General features: G+C 30.2%; 1 protein-coding gene and 1 long non-coding RNA gene across 4 annotated transcripts in view; one reads left to right on the forward strand and one right to left on the reverse strand.

Moving 5' to 3' along the window:
* The window catches only part of LOC142329369 (uncharacterized), a 502,750-nt gene that overhangs the window by 434,183 nt on the left and 41,586 nt on the right, over positions 1 to 26,981 (reverse strand). The window lies entirely within an intron of this gene.
* LOC142329370 (uncharacterized) overlaps positions 1 to 26,981 on the forward strand; it is a 115,624-nt gene that overhangs the window by 19,030 nt on the left and 69,613 nt on the right. The gene's annotated exons all lie outside the window — the stretch shown is intronic.

A 26,981-nucleotide genomic window follows, 5' to 3' on the forward strand; every position in this document is an offset into this window, starting at 1 on the left:
TTGTTTTGGTGTAAAATTATAATGCAATATCTATCTTTCTGCCACATTTCGGTCTGTTATTTTTAATAAACTGTTATATACGTTTATCTTACTTTACTTATATAAATTTTGTCAGAATTAAATTCTCAACAATTCTTTTTTATTGGTAATTGAACGAAGTTATATTGTACGTAAAACCTAAAAAATTGTTTTGCGATTCTATTGAAACAATTTTCTTGAAAATTACTAGGAATACAGCTTTAGGGTTTTTTATTAATTTTTTCAAATAAAACCATCAAATTTACGCCTGTAAGTTAGATCACAAAAATTTCAGTAGGATTTAATTTTACTTTTGAAGCAAAAATAGGGGAAAACTTTTTCGCAAGTTATAACAAAAAAAGCGTTTCGGGATCTACACGTTTGTATAATTTTTTTTCTTTATTTTCACTTAAATTCTTTCCCGTTTTTTCATCATACCGCTTGTGTAGTACTAGTATATTATCATTTTCGTTTCAAACCTTACATTTCAAACCTTTTTTGCTCTTATTTATTTAATATCTGAATCTCCTAGTGAGGTACGTTTTCAAAAAAAAAAAAAACACCACGAACGAATTTTAATACTTTTTATCTTAGACTTAAGTCCGGGTTTAACTTTCTTTTCTAATATTTAATGATATTACACACAATCGAGTAGTAATGGTAATAATTTACGTTGTTTTCTCATTCTTTTTTTCAATTTTAGGATGAATTTTATCATATTTTACTCTTATTATAACTACCTATTTTTTACACAATATAAAATAACTGTTCTTTCGATATATTTTTTTTAAAAATTTTTAATTCTATTTGGCTTTAATAATCTTATTTTTTGTTGACAATACAAGCGAATTAATATGCCAATCTGAGAGTTTGTAAAGCAAATGAAAGATTACAACAAATCATATATAAATTAATTAAAATAAAAAAAACACTCCGAAAGAAGGAAAAAATTGAAATAATCTTTATTAATAAAAAATTTAAATGATAATTAGAAATATTAATAGGGAATCATGGTACAATGAATCAATGATTATAAAAACAAAATTAAAACCCCTAGCATATTCGTTTTTTAAAGTTGTATAAGAAAACATATATAAAAATGAAAAACAATTATTATTACGTAGTTGATGAAATGATATATAAAAAAAAAATTCCAATAGAATTTTCGGATAAGTTCCAGTGCAAATAGTTCATCCTCCTCTGACGTCTTGTCCACTGGCCAGCAGTCACAATAACTACGTAGTCTACGCCATCACGAGGCCTTTATAGAACCTTCCTCCTAACATAAGTAAATTTAACATAAAAATAATACTTTTTCGAACACTACTTCGTTCATATCTTACTAATAGTTACTGTTAACCATTACTCACATTTTATAATTGAGAATATCAAAACCTATAAATTAATTTATCTATCTTTAATTCATAAAAATAACAATCCTTACTGAAAAAGAGTTGAAAGGATGAAAAATGACTGATTAATAAAAATCTTTTAGACTAAAAATTCACAAATTTGGTGATTAATTACTAGAAAATTAGAAAACATTAATTTTAGACAACTAATAAGGGATTTTTTAAACAGAAATTTTTGCTCGTAAGCAAAGTAATTAGTTTTTTAACTATATCAATAGAAAAAGAAAACTGGATGGAAAATAAAACTAAGGCCGTCCGCTATTTTTTACTGTACAGGACTCGGTTGATAAAGTTTGCACATATATTCGTAACATGAGAATGAAAACAGATATTGGAATGAAATAAAAAATGAATTAAAGTACAATACCTTAGCTAAAAAATGCAGTATTTCTTTTTCAATATAACCCCCGTTTACACTGACACTTTTCCCAACATGTGACAAGTTTTTGCATGTCACTGAAAAATTCTGGCGGTCTTTCTCGGATCCAAGTTGCCACAGCTTCCTTCACCTCATCTTCGATGGTGTAATGATTACCTTTGAGATCCCTTTTGAGATGAGGGAAGAAGTGGAAGTCACACGGAGCCAAATCCGGCGAGTATGGCGGATGCGAAACAGGCTCAAACTTCAGCTTGCGGAAAGCCTCTGTAGTGGCGTGCGATGTGTGAGGCCACGCATTATCATGTTGCAAGATTATGGGAATGGTGATCTTTCGAACGCGACATACTCGTCGTCAATAGACATACTCGTCTATTGAGATGTCTCAACATCTCAGTATACCGTTCGGAGTTCACAGTCGTTCCATGTTCCAGATACTCCAGTCACATAAACGTGTTTGGCATCCCAAAATCCGTAAAAAGGAGTTTCTTTGTCGAGGCTTAAATTTTACATTTTTGGGGTTTTGGCGATTCGTAATGTCTGTATTCCATGTTTTGCCATTTTTCTTTTGGGTCATAATGATGTACCCAACTCTCATCCCCGGACACAATATTGAATATTGCGTTGCTGGGTGATTTGCCGGTCACTTTGAAGCAAATCGTCCACCTCCTTACAATGTTTCTCGTCAGTCCCAGAAACTGGTCGTCCGCTGCGAGGTGCATTTTCAATTGTCGCTTTACCAGCTTCACATTCACGAAATTTCAACACCCACCTGTTCACCTGTTCACCCATCTGTCAATAGTTTCACTTTCGTAAACTGCTTTAAACGATGAAAAATATTCGTACTATTCACATTTTCTGCTGTTAAAAAATCGATCACTGCGCGCTGTTTTGACCGTGTTGACATATTGACCGTACTCGACTCCAATTTAACTGCTACTAAAAGCAAACCGATAAACGCATTTCAACGCATTATAGCAGGTTTGTAGAGGGAGAGTTTAGCTATCATATGCTTCCACGCCCAACTCGATAGTACATTTTGTCTCCGTATAGCACGCTACTGTGCAAAATTTATCAGCCGAGCCTCGTTATTATGAAGTAAGTTACTACGTTTCTAAATAAAGTCATAGGAAAAGATCTAGAAAAAAAAAAGATACAATACATTCTATTTATTTTTTGCAGTACCAACATATTAATAACGATTCACAAAACATCGATTAAATCGTAATAAAATAATTTGCGGTTGTAATAAAACAAATTTGCTTTAAATAAAACACAAATAAATAATAAAATATTAATTCGATAATTTAAAATATGCATTTATAATACGTAGGTTACTATAAAATATATCTTATATAAATAAAAGATTACATAACTTAATATTTAAAATGCATGACGAAAAAAATAAAACCACTTTTAAAAAAAATACGTTCAGGAAATTCCCAGGGTAAAATAGATACGTTACGATGTAATTTAACCGTAGAATTTTCGATAAAAGCATAATCAAACACGATTCATGAATTTTATTATTGTAATCACAATAATAAAAATATTGTTGATAATTATTATTTATCAGTAAGCAAATACAACATATAATTAGGCTTACGTCAAAGAAAATATTAAATAATTTAATCATAAATAGCTTTTGGTTATTAATTACATAAATGTATATTAATTTATTTACTTTTTACTTTGAAAACGTCACTAAACAAATTGCCACGATATCAAATAAACTTAGAAATTTAAAAAAACTAATAAGTAACGTCAAAAAAATTGTATCTGTAATAGTTTTAACGTCATTAATAGTGGGGATAATCCAATAGAATAACTAAAAATACTGTTTTGCTCTTTGGAACTTCCAGGTATGTTTTCTAATCCAGGACTTTTTTTTTAGTCAAGTTTTATAAATTTATTTCCTAAATAAATAAATACGTACGATACCACAATATTACAAATAAATACTTATTTTATGGAATACATATGAGTATTTTAATCTATCAGAAACCGACTCCAAATAATTATACTTTTATGAGAAAGCTAACGCTAAAGCCCACCGGGCTAGTCTATTGGTTAAGTCTTCGTCGCAAATCAATTGCTTAACAGTTGATTTTCGAAGTCGGAGGTTGAGAGGTTTATTAAATTTTGGTTGCTAGTGAATAAATTTAATACTAGATAGTGGATACCGCTTTACTTTGGTGGTTGGGGTTCAATTAACCTCACGTCTTAGGAATGGTGGGCTTAAATCTGTACAAGACTTTACTTTACATATCATCTTCATCTCATTGTGTCGTTGGGGGGGGGGGTTGCTTATTGTTCATTAGTTAGGAAAAAATAAAATATAACAAAAAGGAAGCAAATATAACAAAAATGCTGTAGTAGATGAAGAAGAAATGCTGCAGTAAAAGGTTTAGAGTTTTTATAACTTATCATTATTCAACATCTAGAAAATATTCTTAGATATTCAAATTTTCTTCTATAAAAAGAAATTAAAATCAGAATAGAAATTCATATTTTTAAGAGTTTTATTATAACAATTGACCGTTATCTTCTTCCAATGTAAATATAGATTCTTTTACGCAGCAGTAACAAAATCATGTAACGTTCACGTAGAAAATATTATCATTTTCTTCCCATTGTATTCTTGTAAAAAATAGTAATAAAATGAACAGATAACTCGATAACAATCGTTTAATTTCATTTTATAACAACAAACTTGTTGCATAATGAAAGTATAACCTAATACTTTCGCTTAATAACTGTAATATAAAAATAAAAAATTAAAACTTCAAAGAAAATTACCGATCTGATATTTTTCAAATGAATATTATATCATTTATAAGTACGGCGACTTACTTCCAAAACATAAACTAATATTAGGCGAACTACGCAACAGCAAATCTACTATATATAATATCTAAACAAAACTGTTAATATAGATAATATTACCGTACGTTAGGCCTTTAAATAAATAAACAAAAAAATCAAAATACCATTATTTATAGTAAGTAGGTACTTTATTACAAGACTTACTAAATATACAAAAGTAGGTGACAGTACCTGAAAACAACATAGCAGTAACAATAATAATAATAAATAATGACAATGCACAATATATATTTCACTACAGAGGTACAGGAAGTGGATTAAAATATATATATATGGGCCTACAAGGAATAATACTAATAAAATAAAGACATATATTGCAAAGCATTTATATTAAACGTGACTAGAATATTAAAATCATGATTAAACCAATAATGGTTAGGTTTCTGAAGAACAAACATAAATTCTAAGCATACGTATAAAACAATTTTACAGATGATGAGTGTATTATATAATTTAAACAAATTATAATAAATGAATCCACCTCAGTTCCAACATAAAAATTATTAAATCTTCTAATAAATCTGCATATATTTAACTCCAGAAAGATAAAATATAATAGTAAATAAATAGATATAAAACAGAAAAATAAAACTTTTAAAAAGTAGGCGCCATCGTGCAATTTATTAAAGAGCATTTTAAGAGAAAAAATAATTAACAGTATATGTATGTAATAAAAATCAATAAAATTAAACGTTAGTCACTGATAGACGATTAAAATAAATTTTCCAATTATAATAATGATATAGAATTATATTTAAATATAGCATCGTAACATTAAATGAGTTAAGTTATCAAGTCGTGTATATATATATATATATATATACATGTTTAATAAATTAAAAAAAATTTAGTATATAAAAATACTATGTACAAAATTGTCACTAGCACCCTGTCTAATTATCCTATATTAAACAGCAATATTTTTTTGGCAGCTGTTTTTTTTTTTTTAATTTTTAACAGATTTAAAACTCTTTTTCAAATTTATATGACGATATATACCAAATATATAATTTAAGTGCTTATCATAATTACCTGCATTGAATAGAATGAAGATAGTTTGCTTATCAGGGGTTTTTTTTACAAAATACCAAAGTATTATGAAAAATTCGACCTTCAGAAACGGTGTATGTTAATTCGCTCTGATACTTGTAGGCAAAGTATAAATACCGAGTACCGATGAGAGGATCCTTTGGGGGTCCCCTTACTAGCGGTATGACACCTAAAAGACTGAGTCCCGGCACTGGCGGGAACTTTGTTCCCGACCAGGTAGTTAGAGGCTATGACATCCCTCGGTGTTCCCGAGTTTATGTTTAGTCGCGTATCCGGCTCCAGGGGGCGGGGAAAAAAGAAAAAAAAGTTATTCAAGTTAAGTAACTCAACAAAAATTGACAAATTCAGATATATTTATTAAGGCTTTCACGTCTATGTATAAATAATAATAGTAAATAATATATTTAAAGTATCTTCAGGAATTGCAGAAAAAATCTGAGAAGTTCCTGGAGTACTGTACACGCCTACAAGTATCAGAGCGAATCAACGTACACCATTTCTGAAGGTCGAATTTTTTATAATATTTGGGTATTTTGTATAAAAAAAAAATGACACGTAACTATCTTCATTCTATTCAATGCAGGTGATTATGATATGTACTCTAGATTATGTACTTGGCATATATAGTTTATAAATTTGGAAAACAAGTTTTAAATCTGTTAAAAATTAAAACAAAAACGGCTGCCCAAAAAACCAATGCTGTTTAATATAAGACAACTGAAGAGCGGTCTAGTGACAATTTTGTACATAGTATTTTTATATAGTATAATTTTTTTAATTTATTTAAACATATACGTATATGTTTATATATAAATTCTTGTTAATTAAGGTTAATAAATTTGTGGGTGAAACGCAACCAAAATGTACTTTATGGCTTTTATAATCTCAAAACAGGTGGAAATATAGAAAATGAGGTTCAATTACATATTTATGCTACTTTGAATCAAAATGAAACTGCACAATTTTTAAATTAAAACCCAACGATTAAGTAAATTGGAAACACAAGGATTCAAGCTAACAGTAATTTGTTTCGCGGTTAATAAGCAAGTTTTAACTAGTAACCCACAGGCAAAACGTAAGGATAATACAATTCAAACTTTAATAATAAAAGAAACTGTGTGTAGAAAACTAGATTGTTTAATTCGTGGGATGCATTTAAATCTCAAAACATTATATAAATCTGACTTTTAAATTGATGAGATATAACAGAAGTATTTGACAACATGCTAGTAGGAAGTCAGGAAGATATTTCCCTGGTTGGTTTGGAAGCACCTTCTTAATCTGGACTTTTATTAACAGAAGCCTGCAGAAAATATTAGTAACAAAATCAAATATTTTACACGTTTTTGTGTAAGTTTAAAGAAAACAGAAGTGAGTTAATTTTTCAGAAAAAAGTATTAAATACATAAATTCGCGTTAATCTTCATCATTTGTCTACGCTTTATATTAAAAACAGTCATTACATATGCTATAATGTTATAAAAATAGACATTCAAAAAGGAAAATTTAAAACTTCACACTTTAAAAGTAATCAGTATTCACATACGGTACATCTCTGATTAACTGACACAATATAACAAGCAGCGGTTAAAACATGTATATGTATTATGTAGGTTGTGGTGTCGACTTAGACCGTACTGTGTTGAATTGCAGCTTAATAGTTAGTGGTTTGGTGTTAAGGGATAATTATTAGGTCTAGTATTATTTAGTGGTAGCAATGTAATATATTGCCAGTTTGGAACCCAGGAATATCCTAGTAAAATAGACACATCATCGGATGAACATTACTATACAACAATAGTTCCACTTTACATACTTGCCATTAACAATGCTTAAAATTTATGCAGTCAAGTTCGTCTCTCCGAAATATACCCGCAAAATAAAACATTCTAAAATTTTTACCACCAAAGGTCATAATTTATCCGAAAAATAATCTGTTCAAACATTTTTATCAATATATTTTTTATTAAAAAAAATAATATTAAATATCTCCCTCCCCCACAAAAATAAAAACTAGGAAAATAACACCTGACGAACATTTGTCGCATCCACTATACGAAACGAGTGGAAAATCTGTTGAAAGAAAAATATAAATTATTTATCTAAGGAAACGAGAATTCTGTGGAAGGTCAGAACTGTAATCCCTAAAACTTAACTAACATGCTACAATTTTAAGTAATCTTGCTAATAGTAACTGTTTTAAATTACTTGCTAATAGTAATTGCTTTAAATTGCACTAATTAACGTTAATTAGTGCAATTAAAAAAATAATTTTTTTCCAGTAAAATTTGTTTTATAAATTTGTAAAAACCCGAGTTTTTACAATTACCACTAAAAAGTATAACTATTACTAGAAAGTAATTAAATTATATATATTAATTTCTGATATTGCACGAAAAAATAATAGTTACCAAAAATTCTGTAAACAACCTCGCTCATTTCATATTGAAACCTTTTTTTTATATATAACAAACTGACCTCTTAATGAATCGAACTGATGAAGTCAAAAGTAAAACAATGTGACTCAAAGATTGTTGATCGTAATTAATTGTGAAACGTATAGGCAGTTGTAAAAATAATCTTAACGAATTAACAGCAACGTAAGCTTTATTTCCAGGCACATTACTGGACATAGTTGACTGAAAGCCAATCACATTTCCACGTTTTTTTTTTTTTTTTTGTATATTTTCCTACCTTTTTGTAAATGAGGTATTCAAGGAGAGAAAAAAAAATAAGATTATCAAAAATCAATATAAAATTTTGAATCCGCTAACAACTGAGATTACGTTGTACAATAACAGGAGAACGGTCTCAGAGACAAATATCAGGTTTAAAGATGGAGTAGAATACGAAAGAATAACTGTCAATCTCATAGTCGGTAAGAGATAGATTGGAGATGTGAAATAGGACGTGTTAGAAAAGAAGGGGAAAACTACTGGCTCAGTTGCTTAATCTGTCAACAGAGAGTGGCTTAATGACTGTAATTTGCCTTGCACCACATCCTAGTAGCTATATTGATGCAGAACATTTTTCAAAATTTTGTTATAAATACATCTTTCCATTTCATAATAGAATTTCATAAATAACAGAAATCACTTTTGGAACAGCTGCGTAACATATAAATAAGCAAAACAAAACTTTGCTCGCTCCGTCAATAAATACAGATTTTCCGTTAAAGATGTTAAATAATATAGACAGACATTTCTTTCCCAAAATTGTGATTAGTGTTCGAGCTAACTTGAAAAAACCATACTGAAACATTTTTAGGCGTTTTACAAATACTGCCGATAAAATGTCGTAAAAAGATATAATTTATTTTCTAAGAAAAAAAATAATTAAATTTGGATTTCGGATCAAATTAAACGATTTTTAACATCAGCGATGAAATATTCGAACTAATTTAATGACAAAAGTAAACAACATGTAACGTTCTCACTGTAAATCAGTTTTTTACAGTTCTGTGTAAGAGGATAGTTGAATAATAAAGAGATAGATGGCAAGAGCGGAAAAAACTATATAGTAAAATAAACTGAAAGTGTCTGACGTTCAAAGTGGCATCACACATAGAAAATATCAGCTGTTCGAAAAGAATTTTCATTGTTATAACCTCTTGTAAAGGCCAAAATTCACTATCGGATTTTAAAATAGTAAGGTAGAAAGTGTTAACCGCGCAAATTTTTATACGTGGATTGAACAGTTAATACGGGTAGAATAAGTGTCACTGATTTCTTTTATAGCAGAAGACCGATGAAAGTTTCGAATGACATTTTGGGAAATCGCATTAATGATATTACTCGTGAGAACAGATGCATAAAATAATGGCAAATTTGTATGCGAGTATCGGCACTACCAATTCCATTATTATTAATAAGCTGAATACGCAAACGTGTTCAATCAAGGTGGGTTCTACGTCGATTGATTCAAAATCACAAACACGACCCGAATTAATATTTGTACGGAACTTAAACAATGGATTTTTCCTTAAGGTAATTGCAAATTCCTTCTTTAAATTGTATAACAACTTATTATGAAACCTGGATTCACCATTTTGAGCCGTAATCCAAACGTCAGAATAAGAAATGGAAACATCCGATTTATCCCGGCAGGAAAAAATGTCGTGTCATCCGGTAAAGCGAAGCTAACGGTGTTTGGGAATATAAAGGTCCAATTTATTGCGATTAATTATAAGAACAACATACAAGCAGTGAATCTTGCAATAAAGTGGAAAAGTCCAGGATTCTATCTCAAAAGGTACGATTCGCCTGTTTCCATACCTTTCAAAAGACACGGGAACTATTCAAAAATTGAGTCGAGAAGAGTTGCTATATCCAACTTAAAATCCCGATTTCGCAGCATCAGATTTTTTTGTTAGGTCTTTTCAAAGCTTTTAAATTGGACACAAAGTTCGGAAATAGTCTTAACGAGTCAAGAATGGCTCAGACAGAAAGGGTAAACAATTCTTTACTACTCGAATATGAAATCTCACAGAAATATAGGACATAAGCCTAAATATAGCCCGTGATTATGTTGAATGTAGCATTACTTTCACTGTGATTGAATAAATAATAACTATTCAACAGTCTCTTTATTTACTGAACGACCCTCGTACTATACTAGTTCATTTTATATAGTTGAGGTTAGTCGTAATTTGTGTGTCAAGTACTACAATCAGAAAAGTAGTGTGGATGGGATAGTATACGATATCTGTTTAGGGCAAACCTTGGCGCATGGAATTGATCAAGCAGATTTCTGATAATTTTTTCCTATGATTTTTTTATTGAACCTTGAACCTTTATGAACCATTACCAATGCATTACATTTCCAAAAGTAATTAAAAAGGATTCTCAAAATACAGAGCACATTATTTATAATAACAAAAGTAAACCACAAATAGGTAAACTAGATTTTAGAAAACTTTCGATCACGAAGGAAAATATTAGAATCTTTTAAAAATGAAGAATAAACTGGAGATATGTAGACGAACAATAAAAAACAAATATAATATGAAGAAGAATGTTTTTATAAGTTTATAACGCATAAAGAAATTTTAATGGAATCAAATATAATAAATTTGTAGGAAAATCTTATCAAATGTAATTTTCCACATAATTTTTCAATCAACTTAATCAATAAAATACGTCCACTCAATTTTGTCATCATTTTACGCTTATAAAAACAAACGTATCATGTATCAATAGTAAAAAATAATAATATCGATAAGGCAATGGAATGAAGCACAAGCACAGAGAATATCAGTCATGACGGGTAGTAACCCGTGAAAAAGGTTAGGTACTTATGGATTGATGGCGCGTGGTTCCAATTTTAAGAATCAATTTCACGGTATCATCACCCATCAGTGAATAGTCTCAACTGTAACGTAGCTACTACAAGACGACTTTTTTCTTCTTCTTATTTCTATCTCATTTTATATTACATTGTATTAACTAAATCAAACGACACAATTATGTTATACATGACTAATTTTTATTAAAAAAATATAAAAAGGCATTCGATTAAAGAAATAGGTTAATAATCTTCCATAAAAAAAAAATAAATAAAATTACAAAAACTTACTTAATACATTTAAAAAACAACCTGAAAAATATTAAAAGAAAAAATACTACTTAAAATTTTATTTTACAAAAAAAGTAGAGATTTGATTTGGTTTCTAATTTTAAATTACAAAAATCCGGGTAAAACTTTAAAAATTAAAATTCCATGACAATATATTTTTTCTGTGAATGATCCATTTTAAAAATACAAGTACTACTCTAGCATTTTATTTTTTTTACAAACAGACAATAGAATTAGATAATCTAGGAATTTTGGAATGTATGATTGAATTTACTTATATTTCATATTAAATTTGAAAACTCGATTAAAATCTTACATATGTGTTCCATTAAATCAATATAGAGGGTTGCATAAGCAAGAGTATAAAATATTTGTTGCTCCTTAGAAACTTAACAAAAAAGCGAACGAGAAAGTGAGACATAGGATGTTCCGCCCGCCTAGGCTGTTAAAAAAAAACTAACGATTTTTATTTTTATTTTAGAAAATATTTCAGCTGCTGATATTATAAAAATGTTGTAAGTCTGGATGGATGTAAACAAATTTATTGAGGCCATGATTAAATTGAAGTGTGTCAGAGTGGCATAAATGTTCGCTATTTACGAGGTACGTACACGTTCCAGTCTTGGCAAGGAGCTTGTTTCCAGCCTCCTTTCACCTATCGTGTCGCTTCGAACGATCTTGTCTGTTTTTTAAAGAGATTGGTTTATAATGAGTGGTAAAGTGAATGGAATACAACAATATTAACAATATACTTCATCCAACTGCAAACAAAGTGTCACCGTGGAACTCATCAAGCAGAAATAACCGTCGAGAGGAGTTTAATATTTGTCGTTTACGAATAGACTCACTCATGAATATCTCATGACGTAAACAGATGCAACCGTTTGTGCACGCTGCGAATGCCAACTAACAGTGCATCAAATCCCTGTAGATTGTATATGTTATACGGAATTGCGTCGCAAGTTTAACCTAGGGGCTAACAAGCGAACTATTCTAGGAAATAATGAAATGTTATCTATGTTTTACGATTTCTTAGGGCCGTCCGTTAATATTCAGGTATTTGAATTACTATAGAGTGTTTCAAGTATTCATGCCATTTGCTGTAAAGCAGATGGTAATAGTTGTTACTACTAAATTACTAACCGTCAGCATTTTTTTAAAAGGACTTTAGTTACGTAAACTTCTAATCTGATGATTCAGAGATTGTAACAAGCTATAGATACACTCACCACACGAACAAGTGGCACAGTTATACACAGGTTCTCGATCAACAAAGCTGTACGAGATATCAGCTAACAAGTTATTAAAGATAACGAAAGTGTGTACAAACCGAAAGGTTATTGAACCCTATTCTTTTATGAGTAGATCGGTTTTTCTCTTTATTTTAACTTTTCCTTCCCTCCTCGGTGGTGTAAGGATTTTTACAACACACTTATTGGATTCATACTACGGAAGTGAGGATCATTAGAAGAGGCTTTTTCTCTTATGATCCGAACTTCCTTAGTATGACCGCACAAATTCCGTGGAGGCAGCGGAGTGGTACGAAAGGGGTTCTGTTAGTGGCCCTATCAGGAGCTCTACTTCGTATATAGTTACTGTACAAAAAAAATCTCGGATCGAAATGCTACATAGAGTATCCTAATCCTTTCAAATACAAGCTACGGGCTTCATAAATACTGCCTATATTATACATTTAACTTTTCATTCATTCATATGAGTAACATTCAACCATCATATTAGTATGTACAGGAGTCTGAGCGAATAGTACAGGACGAAATCTGCTAACAAATATTTAATACAAAAATATATAATAAAAACTGAAGTATAAACAACAGACTATCATACATGATAGGCAATTATCTTCTATAAACATACTTTAGGGATGTTACTTTTTATTTATAACTTGGTATAATGTCATAACTAACCAATTCTATATAGAAATACATCATTACCTTTAAAAGTAGATAGAAACTTTCAATTACATCGCAATAGCAGCCAGCAGATGATTTATTGTGTATATATATGTGTATGGAGGGATATAAGTTATACTGCATTAGTAAAATTTACATCATAAGACACGATAATAAGCAAAAAATTGATTATAAGATGAAAATGTTATTGCACTATTAATAACAGTAGTCTAATAAAAGTATACTCTAATATTTAAAATGTTGTGCAATTAAATAGCACGGAAAAAATTACTTTTTTTTTAAATTACGTATTAATTAATCGACGAACGAAATTTTAAATTTTCCTAATTTTACTTCTTCTTAAACTTTATTTATTCATCTTAGTATAATTAAGTTGCTTATATAACAACAAAGATAGCCGACGTCATCAGAACAATATCAATTAATATAACAGAATATCCTTGTTGACAAAATAAGAACACGTAAAAAACCTAGTGATACAGAATGAGGCTCGTATACATAATGTACTTTCCAGGAAAGGCAAATCGAGGAAAATGAACAAACTGGTAGTGGTAGACGTTTCTAAGGAAACGTACGCTGTTAGCCAACGAGATGAGCTGGAGGAATGCCGTTTCCATAACAACTATTACCCCCTACACCAAGTATACTTCACTCCTTAACATCCGGCCTGTACATAACAATTTTAAATATTAATGCTATAGATGTTCAATAAAAATATAAGAATTACCCAATATACCAAACGTAAATACATAAGTAGAGATGTAGAAATAAAATGCGATTAGATTACTGAATCAAATTTCATAATTTTCATTTAATAGTATCATTTTCACTACATAAATAAGAACGAAAGTTGTCCAATCAAAACGTATGATATGTTAATAAATTCTTATTAATGTTTGTACGTGAAGGACAAACATTAATTATAAATGTATAAAACATTTATGGATTTTAATAACACATTTGCAAAATTATTCATTAAATATTTTATCATATCACAGTCAATTTACTAGGAAAGACACGGATAAAAAATCGTAATAACTTACCTTCCTGAAGCGGATCTCTTGCACAAAATCTGTCTTCGTTCTATTCTATTTCAAGCATTAGAACTTTAAATTTTAAAACTGTACTTTCATTTCTCTTTAAATCGTCTAAATGTCTACTCCTTAGCGCTTTCTATTCTTCGCACCTTCTAACACTGTTTTAATAATACTCGTCTCCTCTCATGATGCGTCCTGTTCTATTACCTTCACTATTTTAAGTTGTTCTAATTGAGATTCTATTCTTATTTACGCTCCACTGTATTTTTCATCCACGTTTACATTTCATATGCGACCAGCCTTTCTTAATCTCTTTTTCTTAGTATGCATGTTTCGCGTCTATAAGGAAGTAACATAATACTGAAGAAGATACTTTTCCGAGTGTAATTCTATCTTACCATATAATAATAGTCTCTTTTTATTAGATTCTTCCTAATAATTGCTACTCTCTGGCTTTTCTATTAGTGTTTTAAAATTAGTGCTTTTTAAGCTGTATATTACTGTTTTTACTTGTTTAATTCTTAATTTTTTTTGTATAAATGTTAATTGGTTTACTGTATCCTGCCCTTATCGTTTGTATTTTCGCACAGTTTACTGCCATAATTTTGAATTTATTTATATAATAGTTTCCACTTACCATAAATCTTTAATAGTATGTTCGAGCGCTTTCGGATTAGTAATCCATCCTTAGGAACATTGATGTGTTATAATTATAATTATTTACTTCACATATCATTAATTAAAGTAACTTGAATTTTAAAAACAAAAATGATAAAAATAACAATTGATCGTCAAAAGGTAAAATAATGTCAACGTATTCGTCATGTCAGTATGAAGGTCTCAATTGTTTTGTTCAATTTGAATGAATATAATTTTAAAATCATCTGTCGATAGCACTTTGATTCATCTTCTTAACTTTCATCTTTATCTTTCTTCAACTTCTAACAACACCACTCATTAGTTTAAATTGTTATCTTTAAATAATTTATTTTCCTAACTTCAATACTATTAATCCATTAATACCATTAATCCACTGATAAAGGATTTTTGTGATATCTTGGAAAAGAGATACGGCACTGTAAATTTAACAACGATTTCATCGATACCAATTTTATTGAACCGTACTTCCATTTATTTTACACAGAAATTCGTTAATAAGAGAGAAAAAAAAAGATAAGAATTTCAGGGGTAAAAACAAAACAGTAATATATTCTTTGTATTTCTCTCTGTTTTTTTTACGGATTAAATAATGAATTAGAAATTTACTTTTTATAGAACTAAATAGTTATTTATAATACTTTTTTAAATGAAGTCAGTTACCACTCGGTAATTAATTACAGATTCCATTCTTAACTTTTATAAATATAACTAATTTAAAAACTGAAGAAAAAGATTACCATAAAATTAAGAGAAATAATTCCACTAATCAAGATGACAAAATACGCGCGATTAAGGAAGTCAGTTTAAAGCTGAATGAGTAAACGGATCTAAGCACCAGTAGGATATCACAACGATTAGTCATACGGTTCCTTACAATAGCATAATAGCATCCACATTCCTTAACACCGCTTCTTTTCCTACAGCGCTTGCATTGTAAATTTTTCATTTAAAGAAACGCTGAATTTAAAAATACGAAATTTGTAAGGATCTTCTTTTTGTTTATAGTCATACTGAATAAATTATGATATACTAAATAACACCCTCAAAAGTCTGCTCCCAGACTTTAAAAGAATACTTACAGAACTGTTAAAAATAAAATTTTAGTTTAATTTATAATCTGATAATTTTAAAATAAAATTATATTACGCAATTTTTTTTTTTAATATTGATTATTTTAAAGTAATAAACCAATAAGCCCAACACATTTTATTGTTTTAAGAATAAATTCAATAAAATTGAAGTTAAGTTAATTTTTTTTTGTCTTCAGTCATTTGACTGGTTTGATGCAGCTCTCAAAGATTCCCTATCTAGTACTAGTCGTTTCATTTCGGTATACCCCTACATCCTACATCCCTAACAATTTGTTTTGCATATTCCAAACGTGGCCTGCCTACACAATTTTTTCCTTCTACCTGTCCTTCCAATATTAAAGCGACTATGCCAGGATGCCTTAGTATGTGGCCTATAAGTCTGTCTCTTCTTTTAACTATATTTTTCCAGATGCTTCTATCTTCATCTATTTGCCGCAACACCTCTTCATTTGTCACTTTATCCACCCATCTGATTTTTAACATTCTCCTATAGCACCACGTTTCAAAAGCTTCTAATCTTTACTTTTCAGATACTCCGATTAGCCAAGTTTCACTTCGATATAAAGCAACACTCCAAACATATACTTTCAAAAATCTTTTCCTGACATTTAAATTAATCTTTGATGTAAACAAATTATATTTCAGACTGAAGGCTCGTTTCGGGTGTGCTGTTCGGCATTTTATATCGCTTCTGGTTCGTCCATCTTTAGTAATTCTACCACCCAAATAACAAAATTCTTCTACCTCCATTCTTCTACAACCACTGCCGGGTTGTCTGGAATAACTCGATTGTTTGTCAACGGATTTTTACAAATGATGTGTCACTTTGTTAAAAATAAAATGCTTAATAAATATGTAAAAGTAAAAATTAGATCAAACAAATAATTAAAAAGATATTGAAGATTAAAACATTAAGATGGCCGCCATTTTGAAATTTTTAAACGTGGAATTTTCAATATTGTTTATTTTGTAGAACAAAACACTACTTAGAATTGTCAAATTTAATTAAAGTAGGTTTACCCGTTCCTGAGAAATAATTTTTTTGTTGGAAAATCACAAAATGGATTCCAGATGGAAAACAAAGAAAAATAGGACTTATGTCGATATTAACTTTTTTACTCATTTTGGTGTCCTGAATTAATTCCTGAAGTTCGGCGAACACGTCCCGGAACAATCTGTGCTGTGTGTGTGTGTATATATATATATATATATCAACAAATATCTCCGATTATTTCCGAACTGAAAAAATAGTAAATGTCCATGCCAAATTTCATGATTTTTAGTTTAAATCGTCACTGAGAAAAAAGGGAAATAGATGCCAACAACTATACAGGAAACCGGTTTACTTTTTATTTTTGTGTTCACTAAAGAAGGCTTGAAGTATCGAAATAAAACGAATCCTGTAATAATCTTGACAAACCTTCCTTTTCGAGGTAGTAGATTATAACAAACCGTTTTATTATCTCTATATTTTTGTTATTATTAAAACAAATTCAAACCACTTTTTTTTTACATCAAGAACTTATAATGAAATATTGAATATTGAAGTGATATCCTTTTATGCAGAACAATACAGTGTGCATAATTTTTTAATGAAACTAATTAATGGGTTATGATCTAACCCGTATTATTATTTTATCAAGAATATCTCTGTTCCATTGTCAAATTAATCGTCTTACGAGAATGTCAGAGACTGTGAGGTGGGACAAACGATTAGTTAATGGACAAGAGTAATTCATTAATTAGTCTTAAATATTGGTATAATTTGAAGGGTATGCGTAGGTCATAGTGAATAGTGTTGTATTTCATAAATACGTTGGTGCACATATATCAGTAATCGCATTGTTTTTTTATTGGAATCTACATACACGTCCGATAATGGAAAATTTTTTAAAGCCACATACTTGTCCCACGTTAAGTTCAAATACGTCACAAAAGGTATTCGTATATAATTAATTTTGAGAAAAACAGTACTTTTAGATTGTAGAAGTATCTGTTTGAATCGTTGAGTGTGAAGTCTTCTATCTTTAACAGTATCATGCTTGTTCCAAGTGATTACATAATAATTTAGCAAATATAACTTTTGAGAATACACAAATATTAAATATTTTACCTTTTCTGTCAAAGTTTTATCATAAAAATATATTTTTTTTAAAAATCTGTAGTAGAAAACTACAACTAAGCAACACTGACTAGTTTTATTAGAAAAGAAGCTCTGATAACAATACGGTTTTATGTTAATTGTTGTAAAAGAATTACTCTAAATAGCGCACATGATCAAATCCCGGAAAAGGATTTATAAAAGAAAATGGGAGGGTATATTTCGACTAGAAATATAAACGTAACATATTGCGTTTTGGTTTGGTTGACTTTCATACGTCAAGATTTATACCAGCTTTCTAGCAAGAATATGTATGGTGGAAGAGAATGTGAGGGTAAAATTGATCTTACAGAATCTTGAAAGAGTGATTGTATTGTCTGGAAATGAAATAAGCAGTATATCTTTTTTTTTCTGTTTAGCCTCCGGGAATTATCATTCAGGTATACTTCAGAGGATGAATGATGATATGAATGAGTGTAAATGAAGTGTTGTCTCGTAGTATCAATTCGACCATTCCTGAGATGTGTGAACCGAACCACCAAAGAACACCGGTATCCGCAAAGCAGTATATCTAATTAAGATAGAATGTCGGAGATGAATAAGTTAAGACTAAAATTAATCTGAAATAATAAGAAAGCTTAATTGACCGCAAATTTAGACTATTTGTGAAAAGTAAATATATCTTACGGCAACAATTAAAATAATTAATGCAGATAAATAATTAAAAGATAATGCACAATAATTAATTGTAGTTTCATTTAATTCAGTAATATCTGACAGTTATTTACTTGAATAGAAGCGACATTTTTTCCCTCTGATATAAAAAAAAAATCGGGTGCGGCTAGATACAAACTATTTTTTTTTTTTTTTTAATTAAAAAAAGTTTATTGTAGATTTTTTACAATCCTCAGGTTTTTGTTTTCTAATTCCTTAAGAACTTTACATTATTACGATTTAACATTAATATTTTAAGAAAGTTAACAATTGAAAATAAAGCATCCTCTTTCCAGAGTTAATACAGTTTTTTTCAGTAGTTTTAACTTATTTTCTTAGATAGTTTTTCACAATGATATCGGGATCATTAGTAAAAGCAAGGAACAATAATGAGTCCTTTTACTTTGTTTAGAGGTTAATAATCCTTTAGTTTTTAATAATGATCTGAGAAATACCAATGCATGTGGTAAACTTTATAAAATATTTAGTCTATCTTATAAGTTGGTTATTATGTGCTTACCTATTTCTATTATTTAGTTATTTAATTTTTTTACAAACTACATTTTTTATCGTCTATATTTTTGTCAGTCTTATCCATCAGTGTCCTAGCAATGGCATCAAGAAGACTTCCTTACGTAGCCAATATAAAAAAGGAAGGTGATTTTATACGTGAAAGAAAATGAGAATAGATCAGCTGCCAGAAAGTTCGATATAGAAGAAACAAATGTTCGTCGATGCCGTAAACAACGTGATTTAATTTTTAATCGGAAATCTACAACAAAGAGTTTCGCATGACCTAAAATAGTAAGATTTCCAGAAATAAAGGATTATATTGCTCGATTTATACTGCCGTAACAATAAAAATCTTACAATTGAAACCCAAAAAGGCTATTGATAAATTTAACATTTTAATGCATCAAGAGGCCAGTACAGATTTATGAATAGGGAGGAATTTTTTTTCAGATAAACTTCAATCTGACAGAAACTTATTATGGATTTTGTAGATAAGCTGGTTCAGTCTCAGGGAAATCAATCAAACACAGATATGAATTTAAGAATATAGGAAATTCGTTTAAAACTCCCTTTACTTTGATACACCGCATAAATAAACACAATTTCAAAGGATGAAAAAGAATTAAAACACTAGTATAGGATAAGAAAAACAACGTCTTAGTGTAATGCTATGTATCACGGCAGACGCCCAAAAACTACCGTCATTCTTAATATTAAATAGGAAAACAATAACCCAAAAACGAGAAACTTCTCGATGACATGACATTGCATGTCCACAAGAATGGTTAGATGACTTCCGAAAATTATGGAAAAATGGGTAAATGTCGCGTGGAACAGAATATTAAGAATTCTCAGAAAACCTAAAAGCAGCTTGTAATGGATGAATTTAAAGGACATTTAGCGAATTCAGCGAAAAATAAATTAACAAAGAAAATTGTGAATTGGTGATAATCTCGGGCGGTATGAACAGCCGGCTCCAGTCACTCGATGGTTCGAGATTATGAAACCTTTCAGAGATGACGTAAGAAAAGAATACGCAAACTGGTGCTTATATTCAGCAAACCATCCTCTAACTGCTTCCAGAAAGATTAAAAGCTCTTCAATAATAGGGAATGGTTTCTATCACCTGGAATAAAATCCCTAATGAAATATTTCATTCCTTTAAAAAATTACAAATGCCATGGATGAAACAGAAGATGACCTAATACGTGATAATGCTGACGTTGACCAGACAAAGTAAGATAGTGAAAGTATGTATCTGACTAATTAGAATTTATTCAATTTAAATTACTTATATAAAATTATTCTATAAACTGTGACTTTTTATTAATTAAACTTTCAATTATATTTTTACTTTATTAAATTATCCTTTTTTTATACAATCTATACAAGTCATTTTTTTGTTATTAAATCAAATATTTTTTATCAACTTTTTTTCTTTAAATATTTAAATTCCAGCAAATACGTTGATAAAAATTATTTTGAACAGTTAAGTTGAATATCGGAATAACTCAATTTCTGTTTATTGTAAAGGGAAAGGAAGTACAGAGCCTTGGATAAAAATAAGGAGGCTAAAGTTTTTTGCCACTATTCAATATTTTTACTTGTTCATGAAGGTAAAACACGTTTTGAAAATGAACAGTTCGATTATGGCTATATTTTATTTTTTCATCGGAACCTGTTTTAAGGGGTAAAGGGGTTTCGCATCTTTACGAAACTGAAAAGAATTGATGATTCCCTTCCTGTAATTCCACACCATAGTGGTCCTATTATAAACATATTTTTAACAACTGGATAAAAAAACAGTAAAACTTACATTAATAAGCAAATCTAGAATGTCATGATATTTTAAAAAAACAAAAAGGAACTAGTGCTTACCGGAGAAGTTAGGCGACAGAATTCCTGGCAACCGCAAGAACTTTATTTGATTTAAACGCATTTTTTACTTCCTTGTACGACGTAAAAGAATTATTGTGATCGCGAAAAATGTCGGGTTTCAGATTTCAACGGAAATATCCATTTTGACCATCCCTGAATCCATTTTCACTAGTTTCAGGTAGACATCTTCGCATAACTCAAAAACGATTAGTCGTAGGATGTTACAATTTTCGACTTGTTGTAACATCTAGTTATGCATCTACTTTGATTGCCATCGACTGGACCAAAAATGTCCAAGAAAGCTCAAAATTTGTATTCTAGACTTTTTCTTAACTGCAATAATATGCCCTAATTGAGAACTTTTCAACGATATATCATAAGTGATACTTATTTTCATTGGTACCGGAGTTACAGCCAAAATAAACTTTTAATTAATGAAATATTTGGATCTTACAAGTGGAACGCACATCGGTTCGAATCCGACTTCATATACATATATATTTTTGTAGTTTTTTTTTGTTTTTTTTTAATTTAAATATATTGATTTACTAATAATTATTAATCTCTAATTGTAAAAAAAAAAAACTATAAATAATAATTCAATAATAACAATAAAAATTAAAAATGGAAAAAATTAGTGAAATAAAATTTAATGTACTTTTCAAGTCAATTCAAAAAAATTTACCGAGGTTAGTATCATTAATAAATCAATATATTTAAATTAACAAAAAAGTTAAAAAAATGTATGTGTATGAAGTCGGATTCGAACCGATGTGTGCATGGGTACGGATCCGACACGTTCTCACTTACACCACATAACTACTTGAGTGTCGTGAAACAAAATTAATACATAAACTAATATAAAATGCTGATACCGACACCACAAAAAATGTGGTGTCCACCACAGAGTTATAGCCAAACAAAATTTTAATTAATAAAATATTTGGATCTTACACGGAGAATGCACATCGGTTCGAAACAGACTTCATCTCTTTTTTTTAGCTTTTTTTTAATTTAAATATATATTAATTTATTAATAATTAACAATGAAAAAATATCAGAAGTAAAATAAAATTTTATTTACTTAAAAAATGTATATATGTAATTTAATAAGCGTACAAGGAAGTCAGGTGGTGTCCACATCAGATTTTTTAATATAATTCCGAGAGAGGTAACAATAACTTTAAAAATTCATGTACAGTTGTTGAACTGGGTGAACGTTTTGCAACAATCAAAACAACATAATCCGTTAAAGCAACTTAAAAATAAAAGACAGGGGGAAAAATACATATAATTTTATTAAAGGGGAGTTAAATTTAAAAGATTCAGTGTTACTTACAGGTTGTTTTATTATCTTTTAACAGTTATAATTACAACCATTAATCATAATTTTACACAATCTACTAAGCAGATTTTATTCATGTGTTCATTTAAAAACATTTAATTAGTCTGCGTATAAATATGTGTGTGTACGAATACGAGTATAACAATCATAGTTTTAATAACTGTTGAAATGAGTTAATGTAAAATAAACTCGAATTAATTAATTCATACAAATGAAATGTTTTGTCATTCGCACTTCCTACTTTACATAATAACAAAACAAAAAAATCATTTAGTTTCATCAGTTGTCACTTTGAAAGAAATTTGGAAAACATGACAATCACATGACAATCTAGATTTCTTTTCTATTCTACATGTGAATAGTACAATCATTTTTTGTGTCCTTTTGACGTTTTATGTCCTTCAAGAGAAGAAACGACTTTGTCTAGTGAAAAAAATAATTTGTATAACCTTAATAAAGAATATCCTCTATATTCAAAACATTAATATTCTTAAAAAAGTATCCACGATTAAGAGAAAAAATGTCCGAAAAGTAAATCGGTGACATGTCTCGGACTACTCTTACATTTAAACTTTCAACTATTGTAGTAAAACTTCTTCAGCAATTTTTTTTTTCGTTTTTCTACTTTCCCGTTTTATTTGCATTGACAACTTCCGTTTTAATAACCATTTTAAATATAACAAAATATATTTTCAATAACGACTAAGCATTTATTTTTCACATTACATTTTTTCCGATGTTTAAACGGACATAAATAGAATGAAATAACAAACCGATTTAAAAACCAATTCGTAGTGGTAAATAGCAATTTTCATGTACGTAAACTGTTAATAAAAAGTCAATAAGCCGTTTGATTACTGGCAACGGAAAATAAACCCGGCTACTATTAACCTTATATCGTGTACTTTCCCATCAAATAAAGCAAATGATAATTTCCATAGCCAAATGTAATTTCGAATTTCTAGACGAATAATATAATAACCATGAAATAAATGTATAAACAGAAATAAGTACTATGAATTTATATAATTTTTAATTTTTGTTTGTTTTCGAAAATAATTTATTGAGAGTGTCAACTAAAAGTCGAAGAGGATTAAAGTTCAATCAACAAAGTCAAAAATGATTATGAAAGAATAGTTTAGCTACCTTACAGGTATGGATTACCGCTCATAAACAGTACCAATAATAACATCCCAACGATAAAAGTACTCTTTTTAACAATTAAAAACATTAATTTATTATCTATAGAAGGAAAGTGCTTGTTCCGAATGGGTTAAACAAATTAATAGGCCTAATGATTTTAAAATGTTTTACGATGATAGCTGAAAGTTATTAGAGAAAAAATTATAAACTGCGCCAATTATGGTAAACATTGAGAAAAAGAAAATTAAAATTAAATAACTGACAAAACAAGGAAATTAATTACTGACTCAAGCCAAGGAAATCATCTCAGTATGGAAGAAAGTTTAATGAGAATATAATTCATTATAAAAAGTGAGAATTGATACAAATTTTAACGAATTCCAGCAAAGGATAGAAGATTTTACTTTTAATTTAGCCTACAATGAGAAGAAATTAAAGATTACATTACGATGAAACAAAATGTTTTTGCATAGGTTAACAAGTTTCTTTCCGAACAAGATCGAAAATTGCACGAACCAGAACTAAAATCAGTTTTATTTATGTATCACTTTCTTGCAGCTACAGAGTGTTAACTTAAAAGAGGTCCCGTCACTTACTTTACTCTATAAATAATAGTTTATTGGCAAAAATTTACATAATAACTTACAGAAAGTGTTGAAAATGATGTTCATCAACTTCTATGCACTTGTTAACACGTTTGACCATGTTTCTGGCTACTCTTGTTAAATACCCTGTCTATTTCCTGGATCGCATAGGTAATGTTTGTCTTCAATTCCTGCAAGGTGTGTGAGTAGTATATAAAACGCCGGCTCTAACGCATTTCAAGGTCATACACGTCACAGATTGATGAAGAGATGTGCCACGGCGTGTGACGTCAGAGGTTGAGGGTGTTTCGAAGTGGTCGATCTGTCTAGGTATATAATCTGAGTCCAGAGGAAGCGCAATTCAAGGTCATGTGACGTCAGAAGTGTGTTGGAAAGTAGTGGTCCATCGGTATAAGTGCAGAGACCGGGCCGGTCTCTGCACTTATAGACCGGGTGGTAGCGCAATTTGAGATCATGTGACGTCACAGCAGATGTTGCCTCCGGCCGGTGCTCGAGATTGCGTATCGGAGCTACGGCTATAATGCAATACCGTATGAGAGTACCTTACTTATCATGCAAGTAACAGTTGGACGTTTATCATGTCAACTTTTAAGAGAGTACAGTTATACAGCTACTCATGATAGCGAATCAAACCTACTGAAACAGGTCAGACTAGATCTCTACGAATCAAAAGTACTCAATCTCTGGGCGACAACAGTACAAAAATGTAACCTGATGTTACATCAGCATAAAAACCATTCTGATTATAAAGCAAACGATATCGCATTTCTGATTAACATCGGGGTAGATATAGAAAGCTTGCTTACAAATACAGTTAAAAATATGGGGTCTATTACTTTCAGCCTTGTTATGGAACGTGAAGGTTTTGTACAGAACACGAAAGTTACATGAAATGGAATAAAGACAATATAGAAATCTACAGCGGTGATGTTAGAATAAACGATATAGGTTAAATAGAAAAGGTGGCCGAAAAATCGTTTCTCAATCTACTAAGGCGAACAACAGTCGACATTTAGTCAGCGTTAACTGCTTGTTGCTTCGTATAACATAAATTGTAAAAGAGTGCGATTACCGGATGATAACGAAAAAGTGGGATCAGGTCTCGAAAACCGTCCTTCTCTCGAATCAAGAATAAAATATGTTAGGTTAAAACTGTGCGAACTGTCACTATTCAACAAAATTGAAAGCACATTCAATAGCGATCTGGTTACATACTACTACAGTAATAAAAGGAGTGGTGAAAAAGATACATAAACCTATTTCTATTCAGCCTAAAAGAAAATTTTATAAATATATTTACCAAGTGGCTTAACGAATATGAAAAAGCCATAAAATACAACTTATTTCAAGAGGACACACAAAAGACGTAGAAAAAAAGCAGACGGTAACGAAGAATACGAAACTAAAAACACAAACTTTAAAACAGAATTGATCCTAGTCAACAACAAAACCGATATAGATAAAGCTCTAGGAAAGGCCTTCGATAAAATAATAAACGAAGAGACAGACTTTCTAACGAAAGGAAGCGGATGGTCTTGCTGAGCATAGACGGTCTGTTAATCCGCATAAATACTTCCCTTTATTTCCCTTTATCGGGAGATCGACATACATCGATCTCCCTAAGTAATTAAACTTAAGAAGGCTGTGATCAATGTTCGAAATGATGATAACTACTGCTTCAAATGGGCTGCAGTATCTAAATATGTAACTGGACGAGATCCTCAGTAGTTAAATGAGCGACACTAAGCTTTGGAAGACAAATATATCGTTAGCACAGTTAAATTTCCAGCTGAAATCAAAGACGTTTCGAGAAAGCAAATAAGGTTTCGGTAACTGTATACGCACTAAACAATATTAATGAAATATTTGAAAGTGCATTTTATACAGCTGCTCAGCGATCCGAACATGTACATACCCCTATTGTCAGGCATAAGAGGTGGTATAACGACATGCATAAAGAAACACGCTAAGGCCAACAATCCGGTGAGATTGTAATAAGGATATCACTCGGATGGTAGGTGTACCATCCGAGTCTATCTAATCGATATATTGCGTTTGTAGATTCCAATAATCCCTACGGCTGAGTATGTGTCGTCACAGTCGCAATTCGAATGGATAGATGAACGAAAAAACCAACGAGTATTCGTCAGTCTAATGTTACATACTGACAATGACGAGAACGGTTACATGTTCGATGAGATGAGTTACATCTCATCTCCACGATTTGCACAACGAGCTGGCTTTCCTGACGACCAACGAAAGAAATGCCACCCGGTTCCGACTGTAGAAATCTACTGACCACTCTATTTCTAAAAAATCACTATGTCCGCGTTATGTAGTGCTAAAGCAGGCAATAAGAAACGTCTTGGTCGTGATAAAGGTGCATACGGTGTTACAGTTCCGCCTGGGACCTTGGCTAATAGACTACATCGACCTCAATACCGCTTTAAGAAAAACGCTAGGAATGATTTCAAGAAAGACTTTCACAAGTTAATAAAAAACTTGTATTAGCCAAATGAATAGAAAACATCCGGAATCGAATCAACTTCAAACTAGTAACTGATCAGGAACGATTTTTTTTTTCCTATTCCTCTAGGTCGGTCCGGACTGTTGGGTATAACTCCAGCCAGAGGAGTATCTGATTACT

Source organism: Lycorma delicatula, chromosome 8 (assembly GCF_047948215.1).
Source record: "Lycorma delicatula isolate Av1 chromosome 8, ASM4794821v1, whole genome shotgun sequence".
Taxonomy (NCBI): Eukaryota; Metazoa; Arthropoda; class Insecta; order Hemiptera; family Fulgoridae; genus Lycorma; species Lycorma delicatula.